Source organism: Lissotriton vulgaris, chromosome 3_2 (genome assembly GCF_964263255.1).
Source record: "Lissotriton vulgaris chromosome 3_2, aLisVul1.2, whole genome shotgun sequence".
NCBI lineage: Eukaryota > Metazoa > Chordata > Amphibia > Caudata > Salamandridae > Lissotriton > Lissotriton vulgaris.
The window spans coordinates 175,881,376-175,900,188 of NC_141690.1; positions in this window are offsets into that span (position 1 = coordinate 175,881,376).

The following is an 18,813-nucleotide window of genomic DNA, read 5'->3' on the forward strand; positions in this document are numbered from 1 at the left end:
AGATCCCTAAGGTTAAGCTTTTGCTGCAGGACTATAAATGCCAGTATGTGTCTTGGGATCCCTTACTTCTCAGGTGCTCAGGGCCTCTAAACTCCATTGCGATCGCCTGTGTCAAGACTTGAAGCTGTGCTGTGAGATAATAAAGCTCGAAATAAGGAACCGCCAGCCCACCTATAACACATACATCATCACTGGGATTTTTACTATCTTTATGTATACACTTAACCCACTTTTCAGATTGTTCCATGGCTTTAGAAGTTTTAATAACATCAGTCAAATTGGGATCACCCATAATCCACAATTGTTCTTGTATTTTTTTACTCCTAATGTGTACAATTATTTGATCGCAGATCATCTCATCATTCATGGGACTGAAATTACAATGTAAAGATAACCCACGTAACCCTGTAAGAAAATCCTCAAATGTTTTGTTCTCCTCTTGCTCTCTAGTGTACAATTTATATCTATTAAGTGCGACACTAAATGAGGGTTTAAATCTAGTTTCTATCCTGTTCAGGGCATCTTCAAAAACATTTCTATCACAACCTCCATCCATCCCCTTGTGGAAGAGTTCTAAACACAAATTGGCCCTCGGATCCCAAACAATGTAAAATTATGTTTTCCTTCCTTTCAGCAGAGAACCTCTCACCATCAATGGCTTTAATGTAAGTCATAAATTCCTCCTTCCACCTAGATCAAGGTATATGAGGTATACTTGAAGAAACTTTGCAGGAGGATCAAACTGCATATTGATCTTCTAAATGAGTATGCAAAACTAATAAATAAGGTAATTAGATATATCAACAATACTAAAATTAGTCGAACAGAAAAATGTGCTTATGATTATGTAAATAATTTAGTGTTACAATATAATGGTGTGCACATCACCGTCGACATGCGCAAAAGTAAATTGCATATATTCCAGGAAAGAAAACTTTATATAATTGGTTAATCAGAGCTTTGAAGTGTGCACTTCAACTTGAATACGCACAAAAACTTGAGGTTATAAAGTAAAAAATGGGTGTGCACATCACCGTGAATGTAAAGTACGAAACAGGTGTGCACATCACCGGAAGTTCAAATGTTTCACAAAGTATTTGATAGATATCTTGAGCACAATAAATAATAAATAAATGAAGGTCCCTGTCAAAGTTATGGGTAAAGTTCTGTCAGTATTCAAAAATGAAAAATTTGTTAGGTACTAAAATTTTGCTGCCGCTGTTCAAAATATAGTAATGTTCATAAATGTTTGAAGTAAAGGGACAAAAAATATTGCTGCAATGCTGTTTGAATACCGCTGTAATGCTGTTTAGATCTCCGCCGTTCCCGTTCCCGCTCCCATGAATATAAAGGATACGTTCCATTAATTTCTTTGAACTTTAACTAGGAAACCACAATAATGTACAAAATGGCTCCAGTACGTAGCCCTGGCGTGACCTGACGTGACACCGTAAGTGCGGTGATGCGATGAGTCACTCGGAGAAGAAAGGAAGGAGAAGATGGAACGCTGATGCAATACACACGAGGGCACTTGAAAAAATACAGGGAGCAACGGACCGGAGAGGCGATGATGGAATCAGATAAAAACTTTCAATATAGATATCTTCATTGCAGCATTTCAGAAGTCAGAGAAATTCTCACAGATAAACAGAGAGTCCAAGAAAAGAACCAAAATATATAATCCAGAAGCAAACGAAAGTAGATATCCTCGCTGGAGAAAAAATCAGGATACATAAGTAGAGAAATAAATTTCACAGTCCTTGTTCACAGTCCTCGTTGTCAAATTTTGTAGTATTTCAATAAAATAAACTGAACAAAATATATATATAAAAATATGGATTTAATTAGAGAGCAAGAGAAAGTACATGTTGCTCTGTCAGAGGTAAAGAGTAGTCTGACTGGAAGTTAGAATGCATGACAAAGGATGCAAAACCAAGGCTAACAGAAAGTTCTAAAAGCATTTAAAGAGGCATACATATAAAGCAGGAAATGTAACACTGTCACTATGGGAACACCACCACAGAAAGGTGCAGCAGTTCATGCTTTCCTGAGCTCGCGGCTCCAATCTTGAATCCTGCTGCTCATGGAAACCTCCCAACGACTCCACTGGCAGATTGCCATGAGCGCAACCCTTTTTTTTTTAGATTCAAATGCCCACACCATAGTCTTCCTGCAAGCATCCTGTCACTCACTAAACTCTCCCCGTGGGTCGACGTATGCCCCCAAATTAATGTCTTAAACAAAAATGCAGAAATCAGTCAACACACTCACACTTAATGGAGGTTAAGGTTTCAAAACATATATCCTTACACCAACTGAAGTGCAGGTAGAAAAATGTAGAGCCAACTGGTACCTTCAAAACGAACACTGGTCGTTAATCGTGAGCACATGTTCAATTCAATCCTGCATGGACATTTTAATGCTTCCGGTTGCACTTGAAATAACGCTGCCTCTAATATCCTCTGTAGCTGCAGTGAACAACACAATTCTTAAACGTGTCTTCCACAAGGTTTCCAAACTCCAGATACTTGCAGGCAAGCTTCAACCCTCACAGGTTAAATGCCCAATACTTCAGTTCTGTAAGCTGTCTGGCAGGTTAGACATCCAAAACTCAATTCAGTAGGCTGTCTATGTTCAAATCAAATATATCAAATGCCCAAAATGTCAAATCTTAAGGTTGTCTGTTGAAATAGACATCAGTGGGGCATCAAGAACATTGGTCAGCTTTCTCTTGAGGTTCAGTTGGCTTCTTCTCTTAGGCTCTTGTGTAGTCTCTTCAGTTTCTTAGCCTTTTTAAATGTGGTTCTTTTTTTCCAATCCCGACCATGATGGCGGCTCCGTGCAGTGGTGAATAGAGGAGTTAGTCGCTGAGTAGAGTGAGCCCGTGAACTGCGGAAAGAAAAAGAGAGTGGGATGTGATTGAATACACTTCTAAACCAGCTGACCAAAAGAAGTTATTGGTGGTCCTTGAAGTGGCCCATTTTTCCTGCAGCTGCCGGATTGAATTTCTCTGGTTCTTTATCGCCCTGTCCTGAAGAGGCCAGATTTACTGGAAGGCCGAAACGCGACCGCGTCAACATTTTCCAAATGGAGGAGTCCTTGTGTTGAAATTGATTTGGAAATTAATGCCCTGTGACACATTTTTTGATTTAGGTTCTATGAATTTGTGTATTGAACCACTGGTGTCTGACTACCTCCTAGTGCACCCCCTAGAGTTAATGGGAGGGCACTCAGCCTTTGCTGCAACATTTCTTTAGGGTGAAAAAAGAAAAAGTATTTTTTTGTCATTTTGTACTTTTGTCAAAAGTGTTTATGTTGTTAAATGTTGTATATAGATGTGTATAAAGATATGTATATAGTGGTATATGGTGTATAAAGAGTTCGTAAAAAACATTTTGTTTGTTAAAAGAAAAAAGGAGAAAAAGAATTGAGATAAAAAGAATTAATGTTGATTACAAAAAATAAAATGTGTAATCATGTTCCCTTGTGCGAGTGGTGATGTCTAGAATGTCTGATTAATTCCACATTGAATTTATGGCATAGGAATAGGTGAATTGATTGTCTCCTATTTTGAAATAACAGTATAGATCGGTCCCTCCTTTCTCCATTTTTCCTTGTTCCTTTCTTTTTTTCCAATTATCACAACTTTTCTACTCAAACTAAGGTTCTTGTAGGTAATCAGTCCATTAGCCAGTAGTGCAGATATATAGATAGGTTTATTCAGTTACAGGTAAGATGGTAAGTCATTTGGCCCACCGGGAGCAGCACCCTGCTGCTCAGCCTCACTCATTCCAACTGACCACTCATCCAAAACATGCACTCATTAACATTCTATTACATCACATTCACACAGGCTGAGCAGCAAGGAACTAAGAGATCACAGAATACAACAGATAGGGCTCCATTCCTTCCACTGTACGTAAGTTAATATAGGCCACCATTGAGAGATTGTGCGATTCCCACATAAATATAAAATTCTCAGAATGATTGAAAAACAAGTACTTCACAAAATTAATGCATGCAAGATTGGTGAAAAATTTCAAAACACTAAGGGCCGGATGTAGGTCGGTCGGTAACGGCCGAAAATCGGTATTTTCGGCCGTTACCGACCGAGATTCACAAAATGGTATGTAGGGCCACATATTTTACAGATTCGGTAAATTTATCGATCGGTAAATTTACCGAATCTGTAAAATACAGATTCGGTATTTTTACCGATTCGGTAACAATGAGATGTAGGTGGGACTCTTCTGAGTCCCACAAGCCTTACAGAATCGGTATTTTACCATGAAATCCAACTTCATGGTAAAATACCGATTCCGGTGTGCATGCACATGTGTGCATGCACACCTGTGCCATATGACAGGCAGACCTGCCCTAAGGGCAGGTATGCCTACCACATGGCCCTCGAATCTTTTTGGGGGGTGCTAGAGGGTGTCAAAGTGACACCCCCTGCACCCTTGTCAAAATCGGTATTTACCGATTCGGTAAATACCGACCGGTAATGCCCCATTCATTCCTATGGGCTTCAAAGCCCATAGGAATGAATGGGGCATTACCGGTCGGTATTTTCCGATTCGGTAAATACAGATATTTACCGATTCGGTAAAAGGAACATCTGGATGTTCCTACATATCCACCCCTTAGATTTACAGATTTTTAATTACCGAATCGGTAGAATTCGGTCATTAAAAATCGGTAAATCTATTTTACCTACATCTGGGCCTAAATGAACAAAATACCTGCTTTATATAAGAAAGCCAGGGGATGCACATCATATTTTCCAGGGCCAAGCACTCCTGTTTGACTGCCCACGTAAAATTTGCCTCTGATTTTACCCATATTTAGATCTACATCAAGATGACATATATGGTAATAGAATTCTCAATATAAGATAGCACCAGCTCAGCATGACAGAGATGGATGGAACACTCCAGGGGGACCGCCACGAAACTCTGCAGGAAACAGATCTCAACATTTCGTGGAGCTCTGATGTCTGAGTTGCTCCACAGCTCGACTTCATATAGAGCCACAGATGAACACTTGCTCTTATAGATTGTCTTGATTTATTTGATTGGTTTGTGGCCCAAGTTTACTGCAAATCTATATACGGACTCAATAGATCTAGAGAGTTGCTGCTGCCTTACATTATGTAAATTCCTCGATGTTAGAGGTGAATCAAGTGGTACTCCTAAAGGAGTGAACGTCTTCACCCTCCCCACTGACGAGCCACCAATGGAATGAGATTGTTTTTAGGCCCACTTATAATGGTGAATGATTTTGATCAATTGTTGTCAAATCCAGGTATTCATAAAACAAGTGAAGTCCTCTAGTAATCCCAGCAGCCCGTTAGAGGCCTGGCCAGCAGGACTGCATCTTCCACATATTGCAGGACAGGAACTGGACATTTGCCCAAATGTGGCATATCCTTTCTATTTATTTCAAAATAATCCTCTAAACCATTCATGTACAGAGTAAAGAGAAAGTATTATAAAAAATCTCATCTGTAAGAACTGGCATATCCTTAATGATAATTAAGAGATAATATTGCAGAAACCACTCTTTGCATTCAGGCGGAACAAAAGTCTACTGAACTCCTGAGTCCCTAGTCCATACATACAGAGATGAGAGTATCAACCAACAGGCTACCTGGAGTATGACTAGAGCTAATGGCAATCACAAGTGGGGCCACTGTAGTGTTTGTAATCAATGCAAGGGTAAGATGACTGAGCACAATAGCATTCAGATGGTTCCCAGATGTCAGCCGACTACAAGTATTCCAACAGGACCGAGGCAAAAATATTTTATGATATATGCCTTGAGAAAGCCCATGGCTGGATAACCACATGGGCAAAACCCATGTTAGCTTTTCATTTCTTGCACCATCCCGATCACTTGATTAGAAATAAATTCATGGATTGCTGCACGTGATCTCTGGAATATGGTGAATTTATTCCAAGAACCAAGTTATAACAAGCAGGATCGGTCTCCTTATTCACAATTGTTCCTTAATTTTGGTGGATCCTGGGGTGTGACCACCTGACAGGCTATCCTGCATCCGTATAGCGATTAGGGTCTTGACCGGTTGCATGGGAACTCCATCAGCTATACACCCCTTAAAACATTACCTGAAATAGCAATGTTTACATCCTACTGTGCCCCAGTAGATTTGGGTATGTAGGTGAAACAAGCAGATAATTAAGATTACGTATGCAGGAACATAAATTAGCTATTAATACATTGAGGGTAAATGCCCCCCTTGTGGAAAATTATTTTAAAGATGATTTTCCGTTGGTTTATCCTGGAAAAAATTAAATGCAACAGAAGATATGGAAATGTAGATAAAATAAGAAAACGTAGAGAGCAGTAGTTCATATCTAGATGTAATACAGAAAGAAAGGGTCTAAATGCTAGAACGGACTGGGAAAAAGTCATTAAATGAAGGATATTCTTTGTTTTGCATTCTGTATTTTCCATACCAGACAGGTAGGGTTCAAGTGATCGGACCCACTAGGATGGGATAGACATATAGTGGAAGGTGATATTATGACAATTTACATGCTCCCGGACCGGCAAGATAGGATGGTAGGGATGTAACTGCTTAGTTTGAGGTATTTAATGTTAATTGGATTTATATTGCACATGGCTACCCTAGCAGGGTTTACCAGTGCTATGTACCAAAAACAAATCCGGGTACAGATCAGGAAGAAGGTTCCTATTCCAAGAGGTTTAAAACAATCAGGTTTTCAACCTCTTCCGGAAAGTCAGAAGGGAGCGACAAGCCCTCAGATCTGGAGGGAGGGAATTCAATAGCTTTGGGCCTAAACAGTGGAAGGGACGGTCTCCTTGCCGGTATCTCCTGATTCTAGGAACCAGAGCCAGGTCAAGATTGCTAAATGGCAAGATGACACCAGCGACCTACAATATTTAAGGCTGGAATTTGATAAACATTTATGAACATAACACAGTGCTTTGAATTAGACATGACTCTCAATGGTTCTTGGACCAGATTGGCAGTCGAAGAGAACTTATTTTGCCACCATATTTTCCATAATCTACAACCCTTGAAGAAAGATCTTCTTGTCCTTTTGAGAGAGAATGATTCCATAATCTGATTTGGAAAAACCTAAGACCTGAATGACAGGTCCTTTGGGCAGAGCAGAAAAACAGCCAAAAATGTTATTAAGCCATCTTAAGGTGCCAAAACAAATGAACGCCACCTTAGTGATTTGGTGACTCATGGATAATTTGTTGTCCAAACAAACTTCCAAAGTTGTTGACCATAGTGGTGAGGTTAGGAATAGTACCCATCCCTGTTGGCCATAGAAATGGGCCCCAGAGATGAGGACTGTTGCCCACCAGCAACAACTCTGTCTTGTCCCCATTTAACGTAAGGGAGTTGGCATTCACCCATGAAAAGAATTGTATAAGACAGCTGTTCAAGACCGCTGAACTGTCATTTTCTTGAGAGGATAAGGACACCACAATCTATCATCAGCATATGACAACATGGTAAGAGCACACTTTTCCACAATGTTCACAAGTGGCCTTAATTAGAGGTTGAATAAGGTAAGACTTAAAGTGGAGCCTTGAGGGACTCCAGACGGTAGCCAGTGTGGTGTGGAGAAATGCTGATGAGAATGGACCTGAAAAACAAAGTCCTGCAAAAAGAGGTCAGCCAAGACAAGGCAGTACCCTGCACACCCATGGCCTCTAGTCTTTGTTATCTGAGAAAGGAGGAATACCCCTACTTAAGAGTGATAGAGGAAAAAGGATGTGAACTATTGGGTCTATAAGACATATTACAAATTGCTGTCAAGTCAGTCAACATTCCTATAGGAGAGGTTTGGTATTAGGGCCGCCAATCAGAAGGCCTGGTAGGTGATTGGGAGTGCATACTAAGGATACATAGAAGAAAAGACAGGCACCTGTGGGGTATTGCCAGTTTTTTGAGTAGTCTTGAGTTAATTTAAACTTAGGGCAGAATGAGAGAAGTGTGGCTCAATGGTTAGAGGAGGCATACCCGGAAGCTGAGGTCAGACCCGGGACCAGGGTTCAATTCCCGACGCGGCAGGGTCTGAGCCCAAGTGTCCACAGACTCGATAATTCTCCCTTCGGTGCCTACTCGAATCACGGGTTCACACTCTGCAACTCTGGGCAATAGCTTGCTTAATCTCCACTAAGGCCCCCCGCGGCGGGATGCCTGGCTTTCACCTTGGGGATGCCCAGTATGGGTTATCTCACAGGGAAAAGCCAGGACGGGTTCCCAATGCAAGCGCCGGGACACCTCGTTGGGGTAGCCGTGCGCTATATAAGATACACTAAAAAAAAAAAAAAACAAAGACCTGTGATCGCCCACTTTATTGCCTGTTAGACCTGTCAGCCCTTTGGGTGGTCCCATCTAATTTTTTTTTTATCCCCTTTTTGCCTTCTGCATTTTTCTTGTGTGTCCACTACATTTTTTTTCTTTTTGGTGTTGACCCTAGGTCTCTGGGCGTCTCATTATTACCTATTAGTAATGCAGCGCAGGTGCTTTTGTAAAATAGAAAAAGGGCAGGTACCCTCATAAAATGGTGGCCTGACAACTGTCAAAGTTTTACCTCAGAGCTTGGCCCATAGGTTAGTATTAAAGGGATATAGAACCTTCCGGCCCATTCTAGTGACCTGGGCCTAGGGTATATAAGGTCAGAACCTGGGTGGCCATTTTGAGCATTGTAGGGCTGGATGGAGTGCAGGCTGTGGCATCAGGGGGGATGGGACACTGAGAGGGATGACTACTCTTGAGGGTTGCTTCCTTGCCGCTGTCATCGCCCCTCTACCCGTAGACCTGGCCCTGCCTAGATATTTTCCTGTTGAACCCTGCCCCGGTGTCTCCACAAAAAAGGAGGAACTGTCCCTTCACTGAATGGTTTTGAATAAAGGTTGGGGCTCGTGCTGAGTGGAAAGTATTGCCCCTTTGATCTGTGGGAGTGAGAGCTGCCCTGAGGACGCTAGATAGCTCCGGGGGTAAAGCAGAGACTGTGAAAACTTGACCCCCCCCTTTTTCTCTAGCGATCCCCCCTCCTGTGCTGGCCTGCCCCCTCTCACCTGTGTCGAGGAGCGCTGGGCAGAGGTCACCCCCCTTTTTGAGACGATTTTGCTGGAGAACCGCTGAGGTGTGGAGTTTGCCTGACCTGCGACATTGGGGCTAGAGGTGCCCATGTGGGTGTTGCGACTCCCTCCCAGGGTGAGGAGCCGGTGGTAGATTCGCCACCTGTACCGCTGCCTCTCGCTGAGGTGAATGTTGCTGAAGTGGCGGTGCAGCATTGAGGCGTCTTGTCCCTGTCACAGGCCCAGTGGAGGGCTCGTCAGCTTCACTAAGGGGAGGAGTGGCATTGTAGCGTCCCTTCCTACACGCAGGCCCAGAGGAGGGCTTGACGGCTTGCCTGAGGGGGCGGCGCCACATCGCAGATGCCTCTCTCTCACGCAGGCCCAGTGGAGCGCGGCTGTTCGGAGGAAAGGAGTGGCTGCCTTCGTAGGTGGCAGAACCATGTCAATTTCAGTTGCTCATTTTAGCGGAAGCGTCCTCTCCTCAGCGCAGGCCCAGTTTGTAAGTCGGCCTTGCCTGCGAGGGAGGAGACGCTTAATCAAGAGACTGCCGGAGATGGTATAATCTTCCCCAGCTGCCTGTGACGGCTGAATCTGAAACTAATACCTTCAACCCCACAAGTAAGCAGGGATTTGGGAGCTGGTGCGGGACACGAAATTGGAGAAATCTCAACGGGACTCTCTTGAACCCTGGTGACAGAGGTCATGTAGGCCAAGGGAGCCTAAACTGACAAAACGACCCTACTGGAACTAGGGATCTGCCATCCATAGAAACTGCTGCTGGCTCAAAACTAAAGCTAAACAGAAGCCAGGGCATTACAGGTTACGAGATCAAATGCATGATACTGACTGAATTTAATGCCCGTTCTGGTTTTTCCAGGAGTATATAATTCTGGCACCTGCTACATCAACGCGTAGAACAACTTTACTAAGAGAGATATGCAATATGGTTTCTTTGCTGTAGTAATGCACAATCTTGCTTCCCTGAATAGATGTATTTTGTTTATTTCCTGCTTAATTTTATTTAAACTGCAAAAGTAACTGCCTGAAATTTAGAGTATTAAGTGGTTTTGCTGAATTAATTTCCTCTGGGGAACAAGATTCTTGAACTAAATGCAATGTTGGGTTCTACATGATGCAGGTAATCAAATGTGGAAGTGCTTGATGTGTTTAAGTGATACATGCTTAACGGAATAAGTTAACTTAAGGAATTTTTATAAAGCATTTCTCATTTTTCTAACAAGGTGTGGTGTCATTTTTGGTGGATGGGCGCTGGGTTACTGTGGTGAGTGTGACGCAAGCATAGCACAATTGCCTTAGAGATAGGTCTTATCACTCTGTGCCAGGCTACCCTAGGTGGACCGGTGACCCCGGGTCCAACATATTAGTGTTCAGAGGTGGGATTAGAGCTTGTGCTTGCGTCCACTTGACAGTGGCTCAGTGTGCACCACGTACCCTAGACCTGGAGTTTTCCCCTAGCAATCTCCATAATTGGACGTTTTTGTTTTTTTCAAATTGTTAGTTCTATTAGCAATTGCCTCAAGTGACCACCATTTAGTGATTTATATCATAGACCACGTGTCAGTTGTGACCACATGTCATCATGCATACATGACAAAGAACAATACTTGGAACATATGTGTTATGACCCACACAAATATGCAGTTAGTAATCGTTTCACAGCAAGATTACTAAAACGGAGCAAGATTTACATACTTGCAGACAGTGGTGTCGGACACCTCAATGCTAGATCACATGATTGCTTTTTTCAACATTTACGCACTGGTCAATTTCTTTAAATACAGAAACATAGGCGCAGGATAGACTGATTGAATCCTACCAGCTTGTGGATGCTTGCTGTGCGCAACACTGCCTCAGAGGTGAGTGGATGTAAGGAAGGGGCATCTTGCAGGAAAGGCTCTGGAATTTAATACCTTTTATCTTGTATATTGAAGAGTCGGCTTGCATGAAATGGGACTTTAATGGGCCAAACCTTGGGGGATTCACAGTTCAGGGTTATCGTATAATAGGGGAGACACATACTCATGTTTCATCGAGCTTAAGCCGAACGCGCTCCCCTGTCTATTACAATACTTGCACAATCAGAGTTAGCAGTTACAAGAGAGAGAATAGGGGATTTTGTTTATGTTTTGTATATGTATTGGGCAGAGGATAAAGATAAGTACAAGTAGTTGGAGCTACGTGCCCATTTGCAATCTCCCTTGCTTAGTAAGAAAAATATGGAAATAGCAAGATGCAAAACACGGGGATGTGAATTGAAGAAAACAGTATTTTACATCAACTTCATTTAACCTTGCCATGTCTGGGAAACTATTTATGTAGCCCCGTGACTGAAATATATAGTTGAACTTGGTGATGAACTGAGCACAGCCTGAACAAAAGGTTGAGATTGAAGGATACCAGCTCAAGCCTGATTATATTGAAGAGGTAAGTGGTTTTCTAGCCAACAATTATAGGAGGGAGGATGATAAGTAATCATAGATTTTTATATTTTCACCCAGTATCTCAGTTTCAACACATCATCCGGGTCCTGTGCACATTGGTCGCCCGACACACATTGGGTATCCGACTATCAAGTATGGGAAACACACCAGGTATTAAGATTCAAAACGTAGGTGGGTCTGCGTGATGTGAGCTGGAGATAATATCCCGAAAGGATGTGGAGTAGAATAGATTACTCTAATGATGACACCAGAATAAAGGTGCGGTGTGATATATCGGATCGACTGTGATGTGATTGATCAAGGGTGCAATGTCGATGTACAATGTTATGAATGTTCTCCTAATATTTGTTTTAACTGTTGATCCCCAATATTTAACCAATATTTGCCAGCGATCAATTGGGGGAAGAGTAATTAAGACTGTATACATTAAGTAATTGACGACTACTATGTTTGGCATAATTATGTAATTTTTTGATAGCCAAAATATGATACAATTGTGGGTCTGTTATGTATTTATACAGATGTTACCTGTCTACATGTATCATTATGGGGAATATTAATGAGTCCTGAGGAAGGTGGTCCAAGTTTATGTTTACCACTGAAACGTGTCAACATACAATTTGATACTAAATCTGATAAACATCTGTAAGCAGCAAGTATCAGGCATCCATCATATTGACTTTAACAGATTAGTACTGTGTAGAGACTACTGTTGATGTTTTCTGTCTTTCCTCTCATGTTTTGGTTTTATGCTTTTTTAAAGTACTTTGATTCTGATATGATTTCCTTTTCATATTGTGATGGTTTTAATTGTATCTTACATCAAGGATTTTAAATAGTGAGGCTTTATATGAGATAGGATTTGTGTTGTGATAATTTTTACCGTCACATGATTTTTAACCCAAGACGGGTCAGTGTGATGAACAAGGTAGAATCATGCTTTGCGCTTTATATTGTGACTGATTACTGGAATTGTCACCTGTACCTTCGTGTAGGGAAAAAACAGGAGAGAAACCAGGACCTCTCTAGTGAAATGTTGTGCTAGGCACAACCGTGTGTTGGGGGAAAAAGCACCTTTTGTTTTTAAATACCCTCACACACCCTAGTGGTGTCATGCTTCATCATCGGGTCACCCCGACCCCTAAAAATCGGGGTGGGCTCAACCACTGTGTTGGGAGCTCTTCAGATAGATGAAGACCGGGGGGGCTTAAAGGTAAAAAACCTCAGTCAGACCCTAGGTTTCCCTTTATTATTGGGTCTGGCTGGGTCAATAAAAAATATAAAAGCGGATCTTGTTGGAGTTTAATGGTCCTAAGTCCGTAGTGCAGACATGTTTTAGTCCAAGGCGGCCGTAAAGGTCCAGGACTTTCTTCAGGGCAAGAGGAGCAGACCCCCCTCTATGTGTAAAGAATAACAGGATGGGAATTCCCTATCCTCTCTGTGATTCAAGGGAAGAGTAGCTTCTCCTCGCGGTGTGTGAAGTGTCAGTATGTTTGTGTTTTGCCATGCTCCATCTGTGGAGTAGAAAGAAAAAGAGGGAACAAACATTTTAGTCAGTGCTTATTACCCAATAGGTGTATGGTAGGTAGCATGCCAAACTATGGGGCCGATTATGATGGCGGACGGACCTGAGTCCATCCGCCACCATAGAGTAGGAGGGAACCTCGCATGGCCTGCGGAGTTCCCTCCTGTGCAATTAGGATGAGACCGCCACCCTGGCGGTCACATCCTCTATTTTTACCATTGCGGCGGGTGCGGCTTCAAGCTGCATCCGCCGCAATGGTAAAAATGCATACATTGCATTTGTATGCAGAAAGCGGCAGGCACCGCACGGATTTCTGCATACAAATGCAGGGGGGTACCATAGGTACCCCCCATGTGCACCCCCAACCCCCCTTCACCCAGGGGGCCCGCAACAGGCCCCCGCAGTGAAGTTACACATGCTTTTCCACGGCGGAAAACCCGCCGCGGAAAAGCATTTTTAACAGCCCATCCTAATATGGCTGACGGAGTCTGAGAGACACCGTCACCATATTAGAGCTTTTCCGCGGCGGTTGTAAGCCAACCGCGGCGGAAAAGCTGCAGACGGAAACCAGGTCCCACCAGCCATCCTAATGTGGCGGTGGGTCTTTGGTGGGTCCGCTGTGGTTTTTCCGCATCCTCTGGGCCGGCGGTGGCTTCCGCCGGCCTGGAGGATGCGGAAAAACCGCAATCGTAATAGGCCCCTAAGTGTGCATGCCGTTGTGGGAGGAAGATTCACCTCACGGTGCCACTCGCCATGGTCATTACCTGATGTACGGATTCCATGTGACAGACCTATGGAGTGGCGATATTATTCGCATTCTAACACTACCTCCGTGTTAGCATGATGTTGAGGCTTTGTATACTAGTATACTACAGTCAGAGAGCATTGCAGTCATAGAGGGATTACTCAACAAAGAAGACTGGGATTGGACAGCGCCTGTGAAATGGATAATCACCCTCATACGACTAGCACTTACTGGGAACTTTTTTAAGTTTGAAAACCAACTGTACCTTCAGACCCATGGAACTTCTTTGGGCAGCACATTTACTCCTAGCATTGCCTGCCTGTACATGAGTCACTTTGAGGACCTACACATATGGGCGACTAACCCACATACTGGGAACACCTGTAAGTGGTATCGATACATTGACGATATCCTCATGGTTTGGAAGGGAGATCAAAAGAGCCTCCTGGGCTTCACCAACTGGATTAATCAGCTCAACCCACATTTACGCTTCACAATGAATAAAGACAGAGAAAAAGTCTCCTTTTTTGATGTCCATATTGTCGCTGACAATGGTACATTGAGCAGTTCCCTATACACTAAACCTACCGACAGGAACAGCTTGTGAAAATTGGACAGTGCACACCCATGGTCACGTAGAGAAAACCTACCAGTGGGACAGTTTTTGCACATCCGGAGAAATTGTTCTGAACTTCAGGATTATAAAAAGGAAGCACAGATCCTCACTGACAAACTAAAACAACCTGGACCTCGCCACACACAGCCCACGCATGACCCGCGCTGTGGGAGAGTAGAATAGGCTGTAGAGCACTCAGCTGGTGTTCAGCCCAGTCTCCTGAAAGCTCCTCCTGTGCAGGAGCAGTGTCCACTGGCCCTTCAAATCCTGACCCCTTCGTTTGTTGCACCATGCACGTCGACCTGCGAGAGACACAGGTTTTTTTGTGGGTGACCCTCTCCCTTTCCCCAGATGAGCACAGACAAGAAATCTGGGCTAGTACTTTCTAAGGCTTTATTTAAAGCCAGGCTGGGGCAGAATGCCTGCATGAGTATTCTATCCCATATTACAGGAACTAGGGTGAAGAGAAATTAACAGAAAATGAACAGTATGAAAATTAACAACATGGAGGAACACCTTCCTGCACATAAACAATCATTAATAGCTTTTTGCTCTTTCTATGTATGCTGCAGAATGCACACATAGAAAAAGCAAAACCAAGGAGAAATAAAAGCAGTTCTCCTCATGTGCCATTCTAATGCCTTCTCTTGCATGTCATTAGTTCTTGGCGTTGCCACAGATTTACACCTCTTTGTAAGTCTGGGGCAGCATAAAAAAGCAATGGGTGTTGCAGTGGAATAATGCCTACAGCAACCCCGTATCCGTAGAGAACTTTGGCAGAACGGTGCATATTTACTACGTGGTGTTAAGCCATGCTAAGTGGCTTAGCGCCACCTTGTAAATATTGAAAATGGTGCTATGCTACCGGAGCATCAAAACAAATTATGCTGCGGTGGCGATAGGGGCTTGTAAATATGCCCCTGAGTCTTTAAATATTTACTAGCTCTAAAATGACTGCCATTGAGATGGTTGTAATGCATTGTCGCATACTTGTGTCGTGGACAGACATTATGTCGTTGTAATCCACCTTGAGAACAGTAAATGTCCTTGCCAATGGTAAAAATGAGCAAGAACCCTGGAATTAAGGTATGGCTTTGTCTGTGAGAACCCAAGACAGTGTTGTGTATACTGTTTCTCAGAGCCATTGTGCCATCCTGATGATTTGGGAGGAAAGCAGTGGGAAATCCTACCTATAATATTCCATATAGATAACAGCTAGGCAGAGGCCTAAACACTGTATATCATATGGCATACGAACTAATGCACATCACATAATTTTTGTATAATAAGCATAATTTGAAATGCATTTGCCTTAAATAATTGGGGGCAGTAGACCATGTACGAATTGTGGTTAGGTGCATAATATGGTGGACACTTAGGCAAACAATATGTAAACACATACCATTAGAATTGTAATTTCCAATACTAGAAATTGTAAATTGGAGATATTACACACGCTACTTAAACTTGCACAGAATGAGCACAAAAAGAGGAAGTGCATCAATACCAGTCACACATACATCTGTGAAATATGAATTAAATGACAAGGAAGACAAGGAAAAAAAGGCCAAAAAGGCTGTTACATACTGAGATGTGTTTAACCCCTTGGCTGCTGGGGCTATTCCCCTGCTGTGCTGGGGGGAGGGGGGACGCGCACAGCTCCCCCATGCTCATGACGAGCTGAGCTGGTTATGAGCCACGGTGCTTCGGTGCTCATGACGAACTGAGCTCGTCACGACCACGCTCGTTTAATGGAACGCTCAGCACAGCAGGGAAATTAGTCCAGCGTGCAAGCGTTCCATGGGCCATGACGAGCAAAGCTCGTCATGAGCATGGGAGGGGTTAACACTATGGGCCTTATTCCGATGCGGTTAGGAAATCATTCCGACCGAATCGGTTTGGGAATGGTTTCAGACCAACTCGGATTGGGAGAGTCCAACCAACCGAGTACGGATGCTTCCAGAAACGATTTGGTTGGACTCCCATTGACTTCAATGGAAGCCTATGATCCGACCAAATGCATAGGCTCCCATTGAAGAAATAGGTGGCTTGGGAAAATCAGGCACCCTGTCGCGGGCACCCGCAGGTGCCTGCCACCGTGTGCATGGCTGGTAAGGGGGTCCCTTGGGTACCCCCACGGGCCCAACTGGAAATGCTCCAGGTGCAGGAGTTCCGCTACGGGCCCCCATAGTCTGATTTCAACTGCAGATTCGAGCCGGACGGCACGATTCAGAAAGGCTGTCTGAATCCAGCATCATATTCGGTCATTAGGAAGTGCGGCCCATAGAGACGTACAATTCTGCTCCTCACGGCTCAGTCATTGAAAATGCCGTTAGGTTGGGATATTCTTAATGCCTAACTCACATCGTACTCTGTCGGTTGGAAATCTTTCCGATTTGGTCAGAAGGACACATTCCCAATCCAATTTGGATGGAGCAAATGCCATTAGGAGGCCTTCCTAACTGCATTGGAATCGGGCCCAAAATATATATGTATCGGTATCTCTTTCAGTAACCCACATTTCTTGCCCCTCCAACTAACTCCATTAAAATGTTCTACCCTGGTTCCCCATTTTCCGGTATCTAGACACAGTGTCCATAAACACCCACCCATATTCAAGTCCTATCTGATTCCTGACTCTTTACGTCATATCCCTTTCTTCCACCGTTATACCTCTGTCCCTCAAACTTTTCACACAGATCATGCATGTCAATTGTTTTTCATGCAAATCATACCTAGAATGCAGGACATCTTGTTGTGCCTCGCTTGTTCATTCTCTTCTCAGTAAGACATTCATTCATCCTTCACTCCCCCAACAATTCCTATATCCATGCGCTCACTATTGTATTTATCCATGCACACATTCGCTAATTCATCCAGCCATGCATGCCCTTGCTTATCCATGCATGTGTTTTATTCGTCCAGCCACACACACTCACACAGACACGGCAATCAATGAATAAACACTTTCAGTTATTTAAAAAGCCATCACACTGGTAATGATTGTTACATATTGAATTAAAAAATAAATGTGGAAGTGTTGCTTTCTCATCAGAGAATGCTATTCAAATGAGATGTACAGTGATCCTTGATGAAAGTGGTCGATCTGTGGGCCAGTTGGAGAGCACACAGAAAGCCAGCAGTCACAGAAAGGATTCATGCTGTGACTTTGGGATCATGCAAACATGTCCTAATATAGGAAATATTCGTGTAGTGTAAAATGCAAATTAAACAATGAGACATTTCATACGGTTTGTTCTACTTTCTTCAAATAATCTTAAGTGAATTAAGATCATATCAAAGATACATGGAAAGCAAATTCAGTTTCTTAAACGGAGTTTTAGCTATATAAGATTGAAAATATGTACTGTGCTAGGCAAGTGTGATATTTTAAAAAGCTACCTGTCAATTGGAGAAAAAAAGTTGTGGTAAAATCACTAGGGGGCATATTATCAAGGGGGTTTATCTCCGCTTTTTTGGCTTTAAAAGCCAAGAAAGCGGAGATAAAATTATCTCCCTATTACCAAGCTGTCGCTAACACCAGTTAGCGACAGCTAGTAGGAGATAGCGACCATCTTGAGCCCCACTTTGCATGTCAGTGATATTTATCACTAATGAGATGCAAAGTGGGCGTGCCAAGATGTTAGAGACTGAAAACAGTCGCTAACATCGCTATCTCCTATTACCAACTTTTGGAGATATTCGCGCTAAGCGGGAATATCTCCAAAAGCTAACACCTGCCCTGAGCAGTTCTTAGCCATGTTATCCAATGGGAGGTGGATAACATGGCTAAGAGCATTTGCTCGATAATGCATGAATATCGCTGACTTTTCAGCGATATTCATGCATTTCGGCCGTTTTTTATCGCATTTGCGATAAACCTTGTTAATAGCAAGGTTTATCTGCGATAAAAATCGCCGATGTGCGGCGATAATTTTTGTCTCTAAACAAGTTAGAGACAAAAATTATCGCTAGTTGTTGGTAATATGCCCCTAGATTTGTTAGTATGCAATAGTAATTGCAGGCAAGTTTTGTGGTAGGTTTAATTCGCAAATCACCTCTCAAGCACTATTGACAGTCTAGGGCATTCACTCTCCATATGTTTTGGACTGAACAGTCAGTTTAACTTGGCTTCTGCGGTTCTATCATTATCCAATACAGATACAGATGCTATTGAAGGTATAACAGCATGCAATTGGTGGTGTACATTGGTGTATATTGTAAGAAACTGAATTTCTACTAGTTTATGGGGATGGAACTCCACTGTAGGCTGCACAACAGCGCTGATGCCTAGATCTTGATTTTGCTTCTCCACATCAACCCCATCATCCTACTCCTCTGTGGCTGTCATCAACTGGTGACCTCTGTCCAGGCC